Here is a 17153-nt window from a genome sequence, read left to right as displayed (position 1 = left end):
TTTAGGGCCTTCTGCAAACCCCGTTTATAGGATAACACCTTCTCTCCTGTAAAGAAGACATAAAATTAATATTCATAAGGCACCCTAGGGCCTGGAAACGGCTCAGCGTGCTTTCCTGTAGATATGGACCTTCACATACGTGTCCAGGCGTGATGCTGACAGTCCAGCCACAAATACAGAGGTGCATATGGTAGCGAGAGATGGAGAAGGCATGGCCAGCACCCACCTGCATCCACATGTGCACACAAATAAAATAGTGCATCTCTGGCGTTGTCATTCCCTCTCTGCTCACCCAAATCTGAGGACGAGCCCGCAGCCTTGCAGAGCTTACCAGCAGAAACAACCTGTATGCAAACTTCTTACAGAGGGGTGCAGCGATCCTGCCAGCAATCCCAGCCAGTCTTTTTAGTCTCGTTACCATCCTCACAGTCAAATCTTCAAATATATGTGTTGAAATGAGCTGACAATAATGGCCCTGGCTAAAATATTATGTTGTTTTGACTGAATGTGGTTTAAACTGCCATCTGCTGGCTTGTACTTTTCAGGGCCAATATTAAAAACAATGTTCCCTCTTACAGTAACCCTCATTCATATGAAAATAAAGCAGGCTGAGTAATACCTTCCCGCCTGCAATGTACAGCTGAAAATTGCACCGAGGAATACAAATGTGGCTGAATGCAAAGGTAAATCCCGGTGCTTATACGTAGATTCCTCAGGGATATTTTTGTTCAATTTACACCTAGAAGAGAAGTTTAGTTGCAAATGCATGCATGCAACTTTCCCTGAAGTCAATGAGACACACACATACACATGGTGAGCTGAGGGAGCCGCTTACTTTTTTCTGCTTATAGAGGCAGCTTCCTGGAATATTAGACGGGATTTTTGCCAGAGCAAGGACCAAAGATGGCCTGACTTGTTCTATTCAAAGTTACTTAAAAATAATTAAGCTTTTCTTTTTTTTCCTTTCCCAAACTGCGAGAGGAAACTCCAACTATTTGGCTTGAAATTTGGCAGTTACTTGAGGAGGAGGAGATTAATACCAATAACTGCTTTGAATTATTTTCCCATTAGTCTTCTTTTAAAGCTTTGGAAATATCAGGCCATCACTGTCACTCGTTGCTCAGAGGCATTGGCAAGATCTCTGGAGGACATGACTAGTGATGGGGCGACGTGGAGGACTGTGACATGAGCTCTGGCTGCCTGTCCCTACCGGGAAGGGAACAGGATGCTCAGCTGGAGGGTGGAAGCACTCAGCGACAGGGGACATTACTGCCTTGGGTCTCTCTGCTCTCCAGAAATGGAAAAAAAATCCCTAAGCAGAGAAAGCGAAGGGAAAAATCTAGTATTTCTCGTGTTAAAACCAACAGAAGTTTCTTCTGCAATTTTAGGGAAAACTGTTTCCTTGAGAGAAATAGGGGAAGAATGAGCATTGAGCTCAGAGGCAGGATGGACCAGATCTGCAAACGCCACCGAGGACCTCATTTGCAGAGTCCTCCACCAAGCCCATGAGTCTCTTGAAGACCTTGCCATGTCTATGTGCAGTGGCAAAGCGATCTCGCAGCGTGGTGGGCCAGCACAGGTGCGCCAGCGTCCCGCTGCCCCGTTAACGTTTGACCCTGGCTCCCATCAGCGAGTGCAGGGTTGTCCCACACCCCCGACATGCCAGCACATGCTACGCGAGAACCTCTGAGGAGCTCAGGCTGTGAGAAACCTCCTCCAGGTCTAGCACCGCTGGCTTCTCGCGCTTCTTGGTTGACACAGGCTGGGCAAGCCAAGAGGGGATTATAAAACACCTTTCATCTGGGGGATCTCGAGGCACTTTGCAAACATTGAGTGATTAATTCCCCCGAGTGCCCCTTTGAAGTTGGTAGGTATGGGGGAGCAAGAGGGAGAGCAACGGTGGCCGCGCAGCGGCCGTGGCAGAGGAATGCAGTGACGACATTGATGACATGACTAATTTATTTAGCAAACTGAGTTTAGCATGGTAATGAGGATGTATTTGCCATCATCCCATCATTCATCAGATTTATTAGGCTCTCTAGGCAGTGAGCACTGCTCTGACTAAGTTTAGTTTGATTTGTTCAATTAATTCCTCTAATTCATTTTGACTGAAGAAAACCCCGTAAGATTGTTTGGCAGGTTAGAGGGACCCCAGTGTTATAAATGTGCATGCGCGTGTGCCTATATGCATCTATTTATCTATAGGGAGACCCATGACTTGGGGTGTCTATGACTATAAAGTGCATTAAGGTTTTAATTTTTACTTTAAATCAATTTACTATTTTTATTTCTTGCTTTTGGCTCCACAAATATTAGCCTATGTGGTCTAATCTAGATTGTTTCAAGTCAAGGTAGGTGGTTTTTTTTTTTTTTTTTGGCATAAACAGGCATTACAGCAAGGTTTTGGTAGCATTCCTGTTCTTGCTTTGGGTATAATTGACCATCCAGGATGCTCAGGAAAGTCATACCTTTTACGTCCCATGAAGAGCAAATGACATCACTGCTCCCGGTACCAGAAACGCCACGTGGCAGAGTCGTGGCATCACCGTATAGCTGAGGCCAAAGGGACCTCTGGAGCCCTTTGGGCCAACCCTGGCTCAAAGCAGGTGCAACGTGGATTGGGTTGCTCAGGGCCTTGTCCAGCTGAGCTCAGAGTGTCTCCAAGGACTGGAGCCTGCCCTGGGGTCTGACCACCCTTGTTTTGAAAACATTTATCTAAATATCTAATTGCTGGTGAGGCAACCTCTATCTGTGGCCTCTTGCCCATTGCTGGGCAGCTCAGAGGAGCATCCTGGTCCCCTGTGGACCCTCCTGGAAGGAAGCTGGAGGCAGCAACGTGCCTCTTGCCTTGTTGGGCACCGAAGACATGACACGTTATAATCACAGAAAACAACGAAAGCAGTGGAGGGTGGATGATGCAGCCATGCCCTTCCTGCTGAACCCTTCACTCTGATGACTTTTTCCATCCTTTCTCCGCTTGTTGATCTCTGGGACCGCTGATGCATTAGGGAGCATCGATTTCCCAGCATGACTACAGCTCCCAGCAGCCTTTTCCTTCGGCTTTCAGTAGTTAATTGGGTGTAAGATGATATTGAAACAAATGGATTTTGAACATATTTTGGTATTCAAAGGCTGAACGCACGCCCTGTAGTTGCTTCGGATATTTAGCCAATAGGAAGTTGCTTTTCCAATTTGAGTTCAGGATTGATTTTTCTCTTTTTTTCCCCCCTTCCTTTCTTTTTTGCCCTTCCCCCTCATTTTTCAGCTCAGCATATCCTCAAATACAAAATCTGGTGCGCAGGAGCATCACATGAACTTACAACGAGCCTCCGATGTTGTAGAATCCAGAACCAATGAGTAGATTATGCCAATCCGTAAATGTAGTTTTATTTCAGCTGTGACTAATGTTGCTAACATTCCTCCTTTGTCGCCGGGGCTTTAGGATGCTGCCTGGGAGAGAGCAGGGCTTGGTTGTACCGAGTCCAAGCCAGGTGCCAGCACCAGCAGCCTGGGTTTGTGTCACTGCTGGTCGCTGCTTATGCGGTGGAAGCATCTGCACACCCCAGGCAGAAACGGAGGCTCAGCTTGTTGGTTACTGTGCAAAATCCAATGCCCTTAGAGCTTACCAATTCTGCCATGCCTCTCTTTAACGTAAGTTTAAAAGGTTTGCGTGCAGAATATTATTGACTTCATTCCTAGGAAAGGTGTACCATGGCAAAAGAAAACGAAGTCGTGGTGAAAAAACACCGCGATGACTTTCCTCTGATGCTGAATTTTGGACGGAGACAAGAAGAAATATTTCCAGCTCTGCTCTCAGTCTCTCGTGCTGGCTTAAATCAGTTGTCTGCTTATATACCTTTTGGGTTGTCTTCTCATGCACCAGCCTCCATCTGCAGCGTGAAACCTTTCACCTATTCCAAATCAGCCACATATAATTGGGGAAACGATAGACAAAAAAGCGTGCCAAGACCTGTCCGCAGCGGCAGATTCACCCAGCCACTGCCTGTAGCAGCAATGCACATACACAGAGCTGGTTTTATAGGCAAATTTGTTCGCGGAGACTCAGGGGAACTCAAAAAGCAGATTCTGGTTGGGGCTCTCACTGCTGTAGCTCGGCGTGGATAGTCAGCAGCTCCCGAAACAGCAGGTTTCTGCCCTGGATATAGCCTTTAGCTAAGGAAGCATATGGAGCCTGATAAAGAAATCGGTCTCCAAGCCACGCAGGATGCTCCAGCAGGCAGCCAGCAGTGAGGAGTGGAGGTATAATTTTCACAGATTTAACCAAGAACAATGACACTATTTGCAACCAAGGGGCACAGCCAAAAATTATTTGCCGGTGTGCCAATGTGCGTTCCCTAGTGGGTAATTGGAAAATGAGAACAACCTGTCAAAGATTAGTCCAATTTCTAAAGCAAGCACAAGACAGTCTGATTTTGTTTATGAAAAAGGGGCATCTAATTAAAACTCAGATTTGGGTTTCAAAGCTAGTTATTTAGAGCTTTTGACTTGTATGTACACACTCATTATCGGTGTGGGGTTACAAACCATGGCTAAATTCCAGTCAAGGTGGGTTAACCCTGCAAGAGCCAAGCACAGCATCTCCCAGGCTGATGTCTATCTCCCCCTAATATCAACACCGGCTTTACAGAAAGCAGCTGCTAATGCTCATAGGTTTGAGGGCTACGGTAAAAACGGTTTTCATTACCATGTTTATTTTATGAGATACGTAGTATATTCTGATGAGGGCTTCTGGTAGTAAATCTTAAGGTTTTGGCTTGGCTTGTTTCTTCGTGTGCTGCGATAAGACTTGAGGAGAAAGCGTGCCCCGGGATCTCGTGGAGGGATGGGAAAGAGGAGACAGCGAGGGGAGGGGGGGCAGAGCAGGGGTTGGCCGTTAGCAGCATTTGCAACCCAAATCTGACCCCTCCCAGAGATGTTAACACGGATTTACATCCATAAACCCACATCGGCGGTGGAGTCGTGTGGTTAGGAGCCAAGGGAAAATATGATCCTGCCCTGGCAAAGCCCCTGTCGCCTGCTGCCGAGCGTCGCGAGCTTGCTGCGCTGGGCATCGCTTGCCATCACGTTGATTTTGGTGGCTGATGGCAGCACGTCACTTCCCACGGTGGACCAGCAGTGAAGGATGATGCTTTTACACCCCAGAGAATGAAAACACGTTATTTTTCTGCTATCTGATACTCTCCTGTGCATTTAGGATGGCATTCGGTGAAGGCCGAGTGTCCCTTGTGTAGCTGAAGGGGAACATGCCCCTTTACTGATGTTATACTTTTTTTTTACCTGCTGCCTGTCAGCATGTAGCTACACAGAGGGACTGGACATCTGCTCACAAATGCCCCTTCACTAAGTCACTTTTTCCGTTTTCTTCACAAACCCTTGTAGAAAGTTAGAAAGGGATGATGAAATGGCCATGGGGAACATCTCCCTTGCCCTGGATGTGTTTCTCAGCAGGGTGATGGTAGTAGTCCTCTCTAAGGGTCTGAGTCCTCCCAGGCTCCCAAAATTTTGAGTGAAAAGGAGCTTTTCTTGAAGAACACTTCAGCTTCATCGGCATTTCGGTACAGGGTGGCTCATGAACCTTCAGCGAAGGGAGGTGCCGAGCGGGTGCTGCCTCTCGCCAGCAATAGGGGAGTTACTAAATAATATCACATGCTTAAAAAATGTTGTGCACAGAAATTGGGGTGACCTAGGTTGGCAGAAGTGTCTCAAACAAGAGGAGAGAGGTTTAGAAATGAATTCTCTTATGTGAACTGACCTACTGGGGACCTAGAAATGTGTCTAATTTCCATTGAAATGGGAGACGCCGTTCAAAAGAAGAAAATTGGTGGAGGTATCTGCTTTCCCTGTCTAAACCTCAGGTTCCTCCTGATCTTTATGCATGGTCCAAAAGCCTTAAAATGATTGTAAATGCAGGGGACTGTCCGGGGCAGCAATTTGTGAGGGAATGAAAGCCTTCCCTCGCCGTGACCGCCCCGGGAGGGCAGTGCTGCTGAAACTCCTGGAAGACGGTAGCTTGTCATCACTGGAGGTGCCTGTGGCTTTGGCTGGAGTTGGCCATGTCGAAGTAGTCTCTGTGTGGAAAAAGGGTGAAATGTTAGAGGGGAGGAGCTGAATACAACCTCCTGGCTCTTATTTTACTTATTTTATTGTTATTATTAAAGGCACCCAAGGCGGAACATAATCCTGCCTCCTCAAAGGCCAGTCCAGCACTGGGAATATCATGTCCTCCATGCAGTGGCCTTTAAATCACGTCAAAGTCCAGCACAAAGCAATGCAAGATTCCACCTTTGCAGGACAGGCAACCTCCGCAAATTTTGCAGCGTGACAGCAGGAAAAGGATTTTGCTTTTGCTGCACGTTCCACTTTTGTCGCAGCATTTGTCCACAAGCTGTGATGCCCTCAACTTGCCAAAGGGGCTTTGCTCTGCTTCTTCCAGAGCAGCCATCGTCCCCAGCTTAGCCCGCTTATCCCATGCGTGCGGGAGGAGAACGGACAGCTCGGTCCCCCCATCTCCCACCCATTTGCAGATGGGTGGGAGACGCCTCCACTAGCGTCCCCGTGTTGTGCTGAGACAGCACTGCAGCTAGGCCGCTCTCTGCAAAGCTAAACCTATTGTCTCGATGAAACATCTCCTCCTGCCAAAGCCAGCCCTGGCACTTTGAATCTATGTGCTTGTCACCGGAGCTTTTGCATATAACAATACGATGCATTGCAACTGCGTTATAAGAACCATAAAAAATCCTGGCACGCATAACGCGTTCACTTCATATAAATATTTCCAAAAATTCTGTGATTGAAGACTCAAATCGTATTGCAGTGCAGTCTTGTTTATTCCATAATATTGTTTTTATTGCAGGATGACTTATACATAACCTTGAATTTCAAGTTCAGTAGAACAGACAAAGTATTTGTTTAGAGGGCAGGACGATTAAAACCATTTTTTCCCCTGTTTGAATTGGATAAAATTGTAATATATCCTTTACGTCACAGTAGCACCCTAGTGGTTATCATATTGCATTAGTTACATAAGTTTTCAGTGAACATTATACAGTATATACTACTTTCAGTAAATAGACCAGTCATGCTTATAGTTACATGGAAAACTCCAGGAAATTTGTGATGACATTCCCTGCAGGTTAGTAATTCTACCCATTATTTATATTGGTTTGATTTGAGGTTTAAAATAATCTGGTGAAACTAGATAAGGCTCACCATTCTGCAAAAACTTCATTTCATACGACTCTAGAAATACTTTAGGCTAAATATTTGGGATTTACCAAATTCTACCATCAAGGGTGTTCTCCTTAGACACAACCGGTAAAAAAATCCCCAAAAAACTATTTGAGCAACATAATTGCTGATTATTTTTTACATCCTTGTGCATCGTTAAAAATAACGTGACCTTAAGCGTAGAGCAAAATTTGTTCTCCAAGTGGATCGGAAGGCGCAGTTCTTCTCTGGTACCGAACCATGACTAATCCCACGCCGTGCGCTCTCTGCATCTGCATCGCCAGCATAACGTACAGCGACATTTGTGCTACAGCCCATCCTTAGCGAGCGACCACCTGCCCCAAGTACCCATTACAAATGGTATTAAATAACCACCTCTCCAGCATGACCAGAGACCACCCAGCATTTGGGCAGCAACTTCTCAGCTTCAGATTTTATTGCCCGCGTGGCGTGCGCACGCAGCTCCCTGCGCTCCCGGGGGAACCCCTGCGTGCACCCATGGGTATCGGCCGAAATCTGCCCGGGTCAGAGTTTGTGCACGGGATACGGGCGCTTTCCGTTATTCAGCATATTAACCAAAGATTTTACACGAGGCAACGGTTAAATAATGCTGTGCACTTAACACATGTCTGAGCATGTCCATCCTGATTTTGCAGAGCTCTTAAGTATCTGCTTAAATTGATGCATATGCTTAAGCTTATCCCTGTAGAGTTAAGCATGAAAAGTATGTATTTAACCTTAAACATATGCTTAAATGCTTTGCTGAATGGAGACCATAAGGCCTAATCCAGTGATCATTTACCCCGATATCACATTATTTTGGTGGCTGCTGTGTGTGTCCATTCATCGTACGAGTACTGTTAGATAGATGAAAAAATGGAGCAGAGAGTGTTTTGTTAACATGGAGCCCTTTAGATGCAAAACCCTTTTAATTTTAAGTATTCTGCTAAAGCTATTTTTAAATGGATAGGCAGTGTCAATTTTTTTTCTATAGTGGTAATATCCTAGTATCTTTTTTTCAGTTTTTCTGATATATCTTGCTGCACGTGGCCTCTGCATTCCTACACGCAGCATCTGAACTCCTGCTCAGCTCTGTTTAATAAAAAAACCTGTCTTGCTGTGGAAGAAACTATTTGTTAGCCCTGCGGATGTCTCATGGTGTGTGGTTTGCTGACAACTCTAGCTGAAGCAGGTGACTTTCCAACTGGAAAAAAAGGAGAAGAAAACCCCGATGGCCACCTCTGCCTCCATGCAAAGCCAAGCTCCTCCGCCTGCCCGGGGGCTGCGGCAGGCACGTGTGGGGATTTCAGTTTGCCAGGGCAGTTCTTGAGTCTTATTTTTCATAACTTGTGGATTTTTTTAACAGATAGGCTGTAGCTTTTCCTTCCTGACGGCTGCCTTTGTCTCCCCCATCCCTGCTGCTGTGCCCCCTTCGCCCTGCCAGCAGCCCTGAGCCTGGGGACCGGTCCCGGGCACCGAGTGCCTCTGCACCTCCCTGCCAGCCCCTTGTGCGACGCCGGGGAGCCCCTGCCCATGGGTCTCTTCATCAGCGCCAGCATAAAGACATAAGAAAAGGCTCAACTCGAGTCCAGCTGAAAACCCATCTATTCCCATATCTCAGGTAACACCAGTAGCAGACGCCGAGGAAAATGACTGAGGGATTAAGTGAGGCTGGCGCGACCCTTCCTTTGAGATGCTATTTTGGTTTCCAGTGACCCAAGACAGAGGTGATATCCTTTATTTCAGCCCTGGGTGGACTTTGTGTCCATTAACTTGTCTGATTGTGCCTCTTTCCTGATTTCTACTGAAACTGCCCCTCGCGCCCTACGGCAGCCCATAGCTGCAAACGCTCATCCTAATTTATTTGCTGCCGGCGGTGCCAGGTCCATCGTGGTGCCGAAGCAGTGAGCAGCACACCAGCAACCGGGGCAGCGGTGCTTATGCCCTTTTTCTAAACCTTCTCTCTTCCTACTGAGCAGAGGGTAGAGCAGCCTCAAGGGACCTCAGTCTTCTTGTAAAATATACTTACAGACATACCCCTTTCCCAAGTGCTTTGGGACTTACAGACGAAAGGAAGCCACCGTGTGTTATTGTCCATTTATTGAACCGATCGGTCAATAGTTGCTTACCAACACCCTGTGATTCAAAGAACTTGGCTGAAACAGGAAGACTATAAAAAAAAAAAAAAAAAAAAAAAAAAAAGAAAAAAGGCTTTTTTGGCTGTTTTCCCCCCGTAATTGTCATCAACAGCTGAGTCCCTAACTGAGGGAGGTTGGCAAAATTTTCCTGATTCATCCAAAATAGCTAGAGGGGGATCACGTTTGTGTGTGTTTATAATTTAAATTAAAATATTTCTGCAGCAATTTATAACTTATACATTAAGGCTGTAGAAAACAGGACACGAACATACAGCTCTATATAAGTAGAAGCTCCTGCTAATTCTGCAAACCTCCCAGGCTCTTTCTTTTGCTAGAACATAAAGGGAGATAACCCGCGTTTTGTTTGGTTTGACAAAGTCGCTCGCTCCCAGACTGGGAAGGCGTACGCCAGCTCTCGGTCTGAAGTGGCTTTTTGTGGCTGAATTATAAACCCTTTAAAAAGGTTTGTAATGGAAATGCTGACAAACGGCACTAAAAGTGGCACTAAATGAGCAGCGCTATAATATTTTGCAACTTTCTAGGAAGTTTATAGATAGCGGGTAGTGAGTTAGGCTGGCTGGAAAGAGGCTCTTAGCAATCCCGGTTCTCATATCCTTGTGGTGCACGTCCGTAATTTCACGTTCAAAGGCGGGAGCAGGAGCTGTGGTCCTCGCCCCGGCGCAGAGGCTGGGGTCCCCAGCCTGGTGCGATCGCTGCTGGGGTGACTCCGCTGGTGGCTGGAACCAGCAGCTCCGAGACACGCCACCGCGCCGGCTCGCTCCCCTGGCCTATAAAATCAGGTTAATATTTCCGTGTCTCTCACCAGGTTATTGTAAAGCTAAACAGGGCTCTTATAACATTCTAGATTTTACACCAGCTATCTAAAACTTTCTGATGATGTTTAATATGTGGTTTTCTTCATGCAGTTTCCTTCTATGGCAAGAAGCATCTTCATGCTCTTTATTTTCCTTTGACTGAATACTCTTTTTTACGTTGGATATCTTTTAGCGTATGACGTACCTGTTAATTATTTTGTGTGCGGATTGGCACCGAGCACAGCATTTTATAAACCAAAAAGAGTCTCTAGGTGAGTAATGGGGCTGATCTACATACACATATAATGAAATATTTAGAGGGGAGGATACTGGGTTGTACAATAGGGACGTTGCTGGTTAGGACACACGCAGCGGGACGCTTCCGCTGCCTCTAAAATCAATAGCAGGTCTCACGGGTTTCAGTGGGAAGAGATATGAATTTTTAAAATGCCCCATTAAGAGCCCAATCCTGCCACCCTTGCTCACATGAGAAATCCCATTGATATCAGGGAGTCTATTTGCCTGATTAAGGACTAATTCTGTGAATAAGGATTTGCAGGAAATGGCCTTATCTCTTCTGCATACCACAGATCCTGCTCTCTAAAAGTGTTTGCTGTAAGCGCTTATCGTTTATGTAAGTGCCCTTCAATGGACATTTATATAATGGGGTAAATATTTAAAAAGTTGTGCAGCGCTTTAGCTATGCAGGGCTACGGGACGTGAATGCCGCTGGCTGGAGCATCAGGCACCTTTTCCCCAGGTGCCAGGAGCTATAAAAGGGAAACCTTGTGACTGCCAACAAGGTTTGGGAAACACGGGGCCGTGCGAGAGGGATCTCGATATTAGCATTTTTTTAAGTGGTATTCATTAGGGCATAAAATACACCTCTGCTGAAAATGTGACTAAAAGCGGCTCAGAAATAATGTAGTTGCTTAATAATAAAAGGTTTGTTGTAACTTCGCTTTCTGGTGAGCTGTCAAGTGAAACTTCAGCCTTATAAATAATGGCGTTTCAAAAGGAAATCAAGAGGGTAAAATGTTTTGAGAGGATGGCGAAACCCTGAAGAGTGTGTCTTTCCCCAGAATATAAATATGCCATTATTTATGAACATTACCGGAAAAACACGTGCAGTGTCTAAGAGGGTTTTCTTTTTTTTTTTTTTATTTTTATTTGAATAAACTCTTGCATTGTTTGCTAGTCAGCAGCAGAAACTACAGTTAACAAATTAATGAAAACCAAGTGATGCCTTTGAAGAATTTTTAAATGAACCTGAACCGCTGCCTACGGCTACTTGCTCAAAGTGAAAAAAAAAAAAAAAAAAAAAATTAAAAAAAAAAAAATTAAGGTGAACTAGCCACTGTTACTAAGAGTCAATTGACAGAAGGCATGGGTCATTAATTTTGTGTCCTTTGTTTTGTCAGTTTGTTTTTGTGAGGCCTGGTAGAGAAAGTAAAACCAGTCAAGCTGAAAATTGTCTGCTCTGTAGCTTATTTCCCCTCCCAGCGTGCCCTGACCCAGGGGAGCGGGCTGCGGGGCCGCGGCCCTCCTGCCCCTCTGCGCGCTCCCGCACCCCCCGTGATAGGTAATAGGGGTTTGTTAGCGGAACGGTTAATTCTGCCCTAGCTCAGCTTTAATCATGTGCAGGTTGCCTACGTTGGGAGGAACGAAACGTCTGCCCGCGTGCGATAATTTTAGCGAGGGAAAAAGATCCTGCGGTGCTTTTGGCCTTAAAGTAAACTCTGACCGAAAGTCAGAAGAAAAAAAAAAAAAAAAAACAAAAAAAAGCTGTGACCAAAGGGAAAAAGAAATATATTAGTAATTGTCAAACATCCTTGCAATTATTCCTTTTTCTCCTCCACCTGTGCGTCCTTCCCACCCGCCTCCCCGGGGTGCCAGCGTGGGGCCGGGATGCCGCAGGGTGAGGACCCTGCTGCCCGGCCACCGTGCCCCGGCACCTGGGTGGGATCGCTTCTCTCGCCAACACCCCACGCAACCCCCGTGAGGCTGAACTCGTTTATATTTACATAAATCCTGAATATCTTCACTGAAATAATCATAGCTAGTCCCGTTTTATACGGATTAGGAGTGTTTTAGCCCTCTGACGGTGGTGGGATCGGAGGTCCTTCAGCTGGCACAGCCCATGGCCCTGCGTGGTCCATGCACAGAGGAATGCGTTGCTCTGCAGATAGTTTTCTCCTTAAAACACCAGAACAGTCGGTGAGATTCAGAGAAAGCAAATATTACACACGTGCAACCAAATCCCATAAAATTAGCAACAAACCCACTTTTCTTCCTCTACTAGAGATACGGGAGGCGATAGGTAGCCGTCGGATACACGAGGCAGATGCTCGTTGTTTCACTTTTCCATACCAAGTGCACCCACGTGAGACCCGGCAGCCCTCCAACGTGACCGGTCATTTCTGTGGCCGCCGAGCTGAACCCACATAATCTCTCCCCAAGATTTGAAAGATAAATGCGAGCCCTTGGCACGTCGTTATACTAAATTAACTTGTTCCTCTGTGCCTGTAAGGTTGAGGTAGATAATTGAATTCCTCTTCATTTTTGGTTTGAAACAATCTTTTTCATCATTAGGCTGGTTGCCAGAAGTGGGTGTTTGTGGCCGGGTGTTATTGCTGGGGCTGAGGGCCAGTGTGCTCATAAACAGAGAAGTGACATAATGTCTTTGGTATAATGAGACAGCTTAATGCAAAGCACCGCAGGAATTAGGGGACACGCTTCAAGGATGGAAATAAAGCGTATGGAAAATGTGCATTTAGTGCTCTGTCAAAAAGACAGTAGAAAAAAACCCACCTAATTGATTAAATACTCTTGGAATGTGGTTGCATTACGAAAAATGATTACTTTAGCTCCATTATCTTAACGTTCATTGGAAATAATTGCAATTAATTGAGTAACCTTTAAACCAACAGTTAAAATTGATTTTGACGTATGCCAAAACCTCACAGTTTTGGCATTGTCTTCTAGATGCTGGAGGCTGGTGGGAATGTGCTAAAAAGGTCTTTCTTCCTGTTGAGAGATCGCTAACATTTTTTTGTTGTATAATTTAGTATTGATGTTGCTTAATATTTGTTTTTAAGAGACCAAAACAGTTTGCTGAATCACTTTCATGGTTCATTAAAGCAAAAGCTGCAGCTTCTGTTCTGACTGCCTAGATAACATTTTCAGATAAACACAATTTCCTGGAGTTTGTGCTTTTTTTATGTGGGTTTTTTTTTGTTTTGTTTTCTCCTAGGTCAAGCCCAGAACCTTTACCTTATGAAACAGATTACGCTTTCAAAATATTATATGTTAAGTGTGTGTTGTTGCTTGTTATTATCTATAAATCAGATGCAGAGTCTTAATGCCCAAGAATGTTCCGTTAACTCTAAAGAGAAACGTTCACTTTTATATAGGAAAAAAGTCTGGGCAGACAAGTTGGAAGTACCAGATGGAATAGGTTGTGCCACACGGATTATAAGATTTCCCCCCCTCCTCCCTTCTTATTGATGTCTTAAATTGAACATGTTCCATCTGTCTGCTCTCAATAATGAATAGTTACTTTTTTTTTTTTTATTGTAAAGGTAACAAATTCCATATAGAATAAATTAATTCAAGCATGTAATGAAATGTGCTAGGAGTGGGTGTGTGCGTGTTGGAATTACGTGTAGAAATCTAACATAGTTTGTGAACTGCAGCAGGTAAGACTAGTGGCAGAATTGACAGCTACTCGGGGAAGGGCAGCTAAAAATTGCTATTAAAAATGATGCTAGGAGAAGCTTGCAGCAAGAACCTTGGGATCTCATAGGAAGGGAAATGAGAAATTCAGTTATGCCCCAAGTGTTTATTCTATTTAACAGTACTTGGATGTAGGGCTTTTGGTCGTGTCGGGTCCCCTTCTAGCACGAAGGGGCTGTAAGTAGGTAGAAATGTGGTTTTTACCTATATCAAGGCCTCTCCATGCTGCTGGAAGGAAACAGACCATAATGTCCATTAGGCTCCAGTTCCCTCGGCATCTTCTGAAGAGGATGAACATTGTGCTGTTAGACCAAAAGCATTTTTAATTTCTCCTCGCTGGAGTAAGTCCAAAGGATATAAACTTAAAGCAAACTCAAGTGCTTCATACGCTGAAGCAAAACAACGTAACCTTTTAACGCAGTGATGAGCTGTGGGGTTTCAGAGGCTGATATGTTTGGTTTGAGATAATGCCCTGCTCCTGCTCCAGAGTGCATTTTACTTTCTCTTCTTTACTCTGTAGTGGCTTGAGATAAAGGCACTGTGCCTTTTTTGCACATGTTGCTATAAATAGAGAATTAAATGCTAAAACAGGGAACGTTTTGCTGTTAAAAGTTGATTTTATTTTCATATGAACACACAAATATATGTATTTTTTTCCTCATATCGATGAATTTTAAAAGGCTGGCTCTTTAAACTTTTGGGAACAGTTGGTTTTGATTTTGCATGTAATAATCTTTTCTTTCTGTGACAAGGGTTTTTATCTGGAATTGGAAATTACTCTTTCTTTACTTACAGATAATTGATGCAGACCGAACTTGTTAAAGTCAAAACAAACAACTTGGTTCTTTATTACATGCTTATGTGCTTAGTCACCGGCTTTATATTAGATTCTGCAAATGGTACAATTTATGCAGTGACATGTCGGAGACTTAATGTTGTAATTTTCCTGTTCCTAACGGAGAATTAAGAACCTGGAGAAGCTCGGAGGTTCACATGCACAGAATCCCTACTGCTTGGGTGCAGAGGTCTCGCAAAAATTTAGTAAGTGAGAAGGAGAACAAAGATCCTTAGTTGGGGAAAAAAAATTGGATAGCCTGTGGCTGCGAAGCTGATTGGGACAGGTAGGCACAGTGGGGCGCGGGATAATGAGGCACATGGCAAATGTGATGCACAGATGTGAAGCCAACTGTAGCTTTGGTTCCAGGAGCCGCGCATGCCACGGCGCTGCGCCTCGGGGCTATGTCTACACCAGAACATTTGGAGCAGTAAACGACGGGCAACATTAGGTTCAAATTAATCTATTACTCCAGAGCTGTGAAATGTTGGTTGCTTGTTGCGGAATTACATTGCCTCTGGGTGAAATGTTTTAGGGAGATTTTAATGCATGCTCATGGCTCGCAGAGCAGATTAAGAGGAGAAAGGGAAATTAGAAGGGTTAGGAGGGCTGTTGAGGTGCACATTTCTGGTTAAAGTATATGAAAAGAGTATTACATATTTTGCAAACAGGCCTGCTCTCCTGTTGGCCACCTGCTGGGACCGAAATATCCTACGCCGTAATGAAGGCGGGTTTGCAGAAGCCTTGTAAATAGTTTAGAAAGCAGATAGAGGCGACGTTGGCCTTTCCGGAAAATTTGGGAACGTTCCTTCTATCCTACCCCGGGCTCCCTAAAGCCCCGGCCGAGACAAAGCCAAACTTGGACTCTCGGCTATTTACCGCTTCAATTTTGACTACGCCGCTAAATGACAGGTAGTCTCCTAAAGTTTCACAACACGTTATTAGGATTGAGTAATCAGATCCAAGCTGTTTTCCCCTGGTACCTAAGTGGTCCTGGCAGGCCCCTTTAAACAGATCCGTGGTCCAAACGGACGCGTATTCCAAGCTGTAGTGCAAGATATTCTAAATCCTCGTCAATTAAATAAACTTTATTCGATCGGCACAAACTGTTTGGAACTATCTATAAAGAATATATTTCTTTTACTATATTGTTGCTTTTCTTATAAAAACACTTAATTGAAATGCCTAAGAGCTGCCCAGGACAAAAGTCAGTAAAAAGCCTAGAATAGAGTTTATAGGGGTTGTCTATGTACATAATTAAATCCTTCAGGCACTTTAAAACTCTGCAAAATAAATGGTTATGCAAGAATGGCCTGCTGAGAGAAGAAATGCTTGTATCAGCTTTAAGCAGCTGCTCTCTGCTCGGTGTTTCTGGGCTGGAATGAGAAAACTATTAGAAGAGGGGACGACTGCAAGCCCCATACAAATCATCTTTGTTACTGACGCTTCGGGGAGTGCTTTACGGTGGCTGTCAAGCCCAACGCAGAACTTGGGCTGTGCCTGCAAAAGTCAACTGGCGTTATTTAAAAGGGAGATGGCAGCGGCAAAACCAACGCCTGCGCCCAAATAACGTTAGGGGCCGGGATGGAGGGAGCTGAGCCGGGAGTTAACGCGGGCTGCGGGGAGGCACTGCCGGGCGAGCGTGCGGCTGAGTCCCGGGTCCGATGGAATAACAGAGGTTAATTGCTTGCAATGGTCTATTGCTGTAATAGGAGTAAAAGGGGAGGACTGTACTTAGATTTGATTTCACTGTTCTTTAGGGAATATAGATCGAGGGGGTGGGATTGTTATTAGGGGCAAAGGAAGTGGTGCTAAAAAAAGAAGAGTTTAATGAATGTAACCAATAGAAAAATTGTAGGTTTGTTTCTCCCTCTGGCCCTCAAAGTTATGATAAATGATAGCACAAGGAAAAGATAACCTACCATGAGAGTAGGATCACCAAGGCCAAATACTAAAACTCCCAGCTGACCGCCCCATACACTGCAGCCTCTGTTCGTGTTTATTTTTTCTGCTCACTCTTGGTTTCGTCAATCAGTATGATAGACGATAACTCCTGACTAGAGCAGCCTGTGTCCTGCTCTCTCACGGTGGGTAGCATGTTGTGGTTGGCGCCGTGCAGTCGGAGGATCACCCGCATCAGAAGCATCAGGGGATGAGGTAGGGAGCAGTCTTCCAGCAGCCCAGCCCCTGGGAGAATAGCAGGCAGCGGTGTTATCAGCACGCGGCCGCGCTGCCAAGAAAATGACCACACATTAGTAGCTTTGTTTGGGTAGAGTCTAGGGGGGACGTCGCTCGCAAAAACCGAGACGCTCTCTTTCTGTTAAATCATCCCGGTTGCGAGCGTTAAAAGATAGCTTGTTCAAAAAGAAAACCGTACGCGGC

General features: G+C 45.1%; 1 protein-coding gene and 1 long non-coding RNA gene across 7 annotated transcripts in view; one reads left to right on the top strand and one right to left on the bottom strand.

Moving 5' to 3' along the window:
* The window catches only part of MECOM (MDS1 and EVI1 complex locus), a 349885-nt gene that overhangs the window by 221205 nt on the left and 111527 nt on the right, over positions 1-17153 (top strand). The window lies entirely within an intron of this gene.
* Positions 6008-16919, bottom strand: LOC142412138 (uncharacterized). Its single transcript, XR_012776395.1, has 3 exons — positions 16694-16919; positions 14141-14238; positions 6008-6089 (listed from the first exon to the last, which is right to left on the bottom strand). It is a non-coding gene; the product is annotated as an uncharacterized LOC142412138 (long non-coding RNA).

Source organism: Mycteria americana, chromosome 7 (genome assembly GCF_035582795.1).
Source record: "Mycteria americana isolate JAX WOST 10 ecotype Jacksonville Zoo and Gardens chromosome 7, USCA_MyAme_1.0, whole genome shotgun sequence".
NCBI classification, from domain to species: Eukaryota; Metazoa; Chordata; class Aves; order Ciconiiformes; family Ciconiidae; genus Mycteria; species Mycteria americana.
This window is presented reverse-complemented; position numbering and strand designations above follow the sequence as displayed.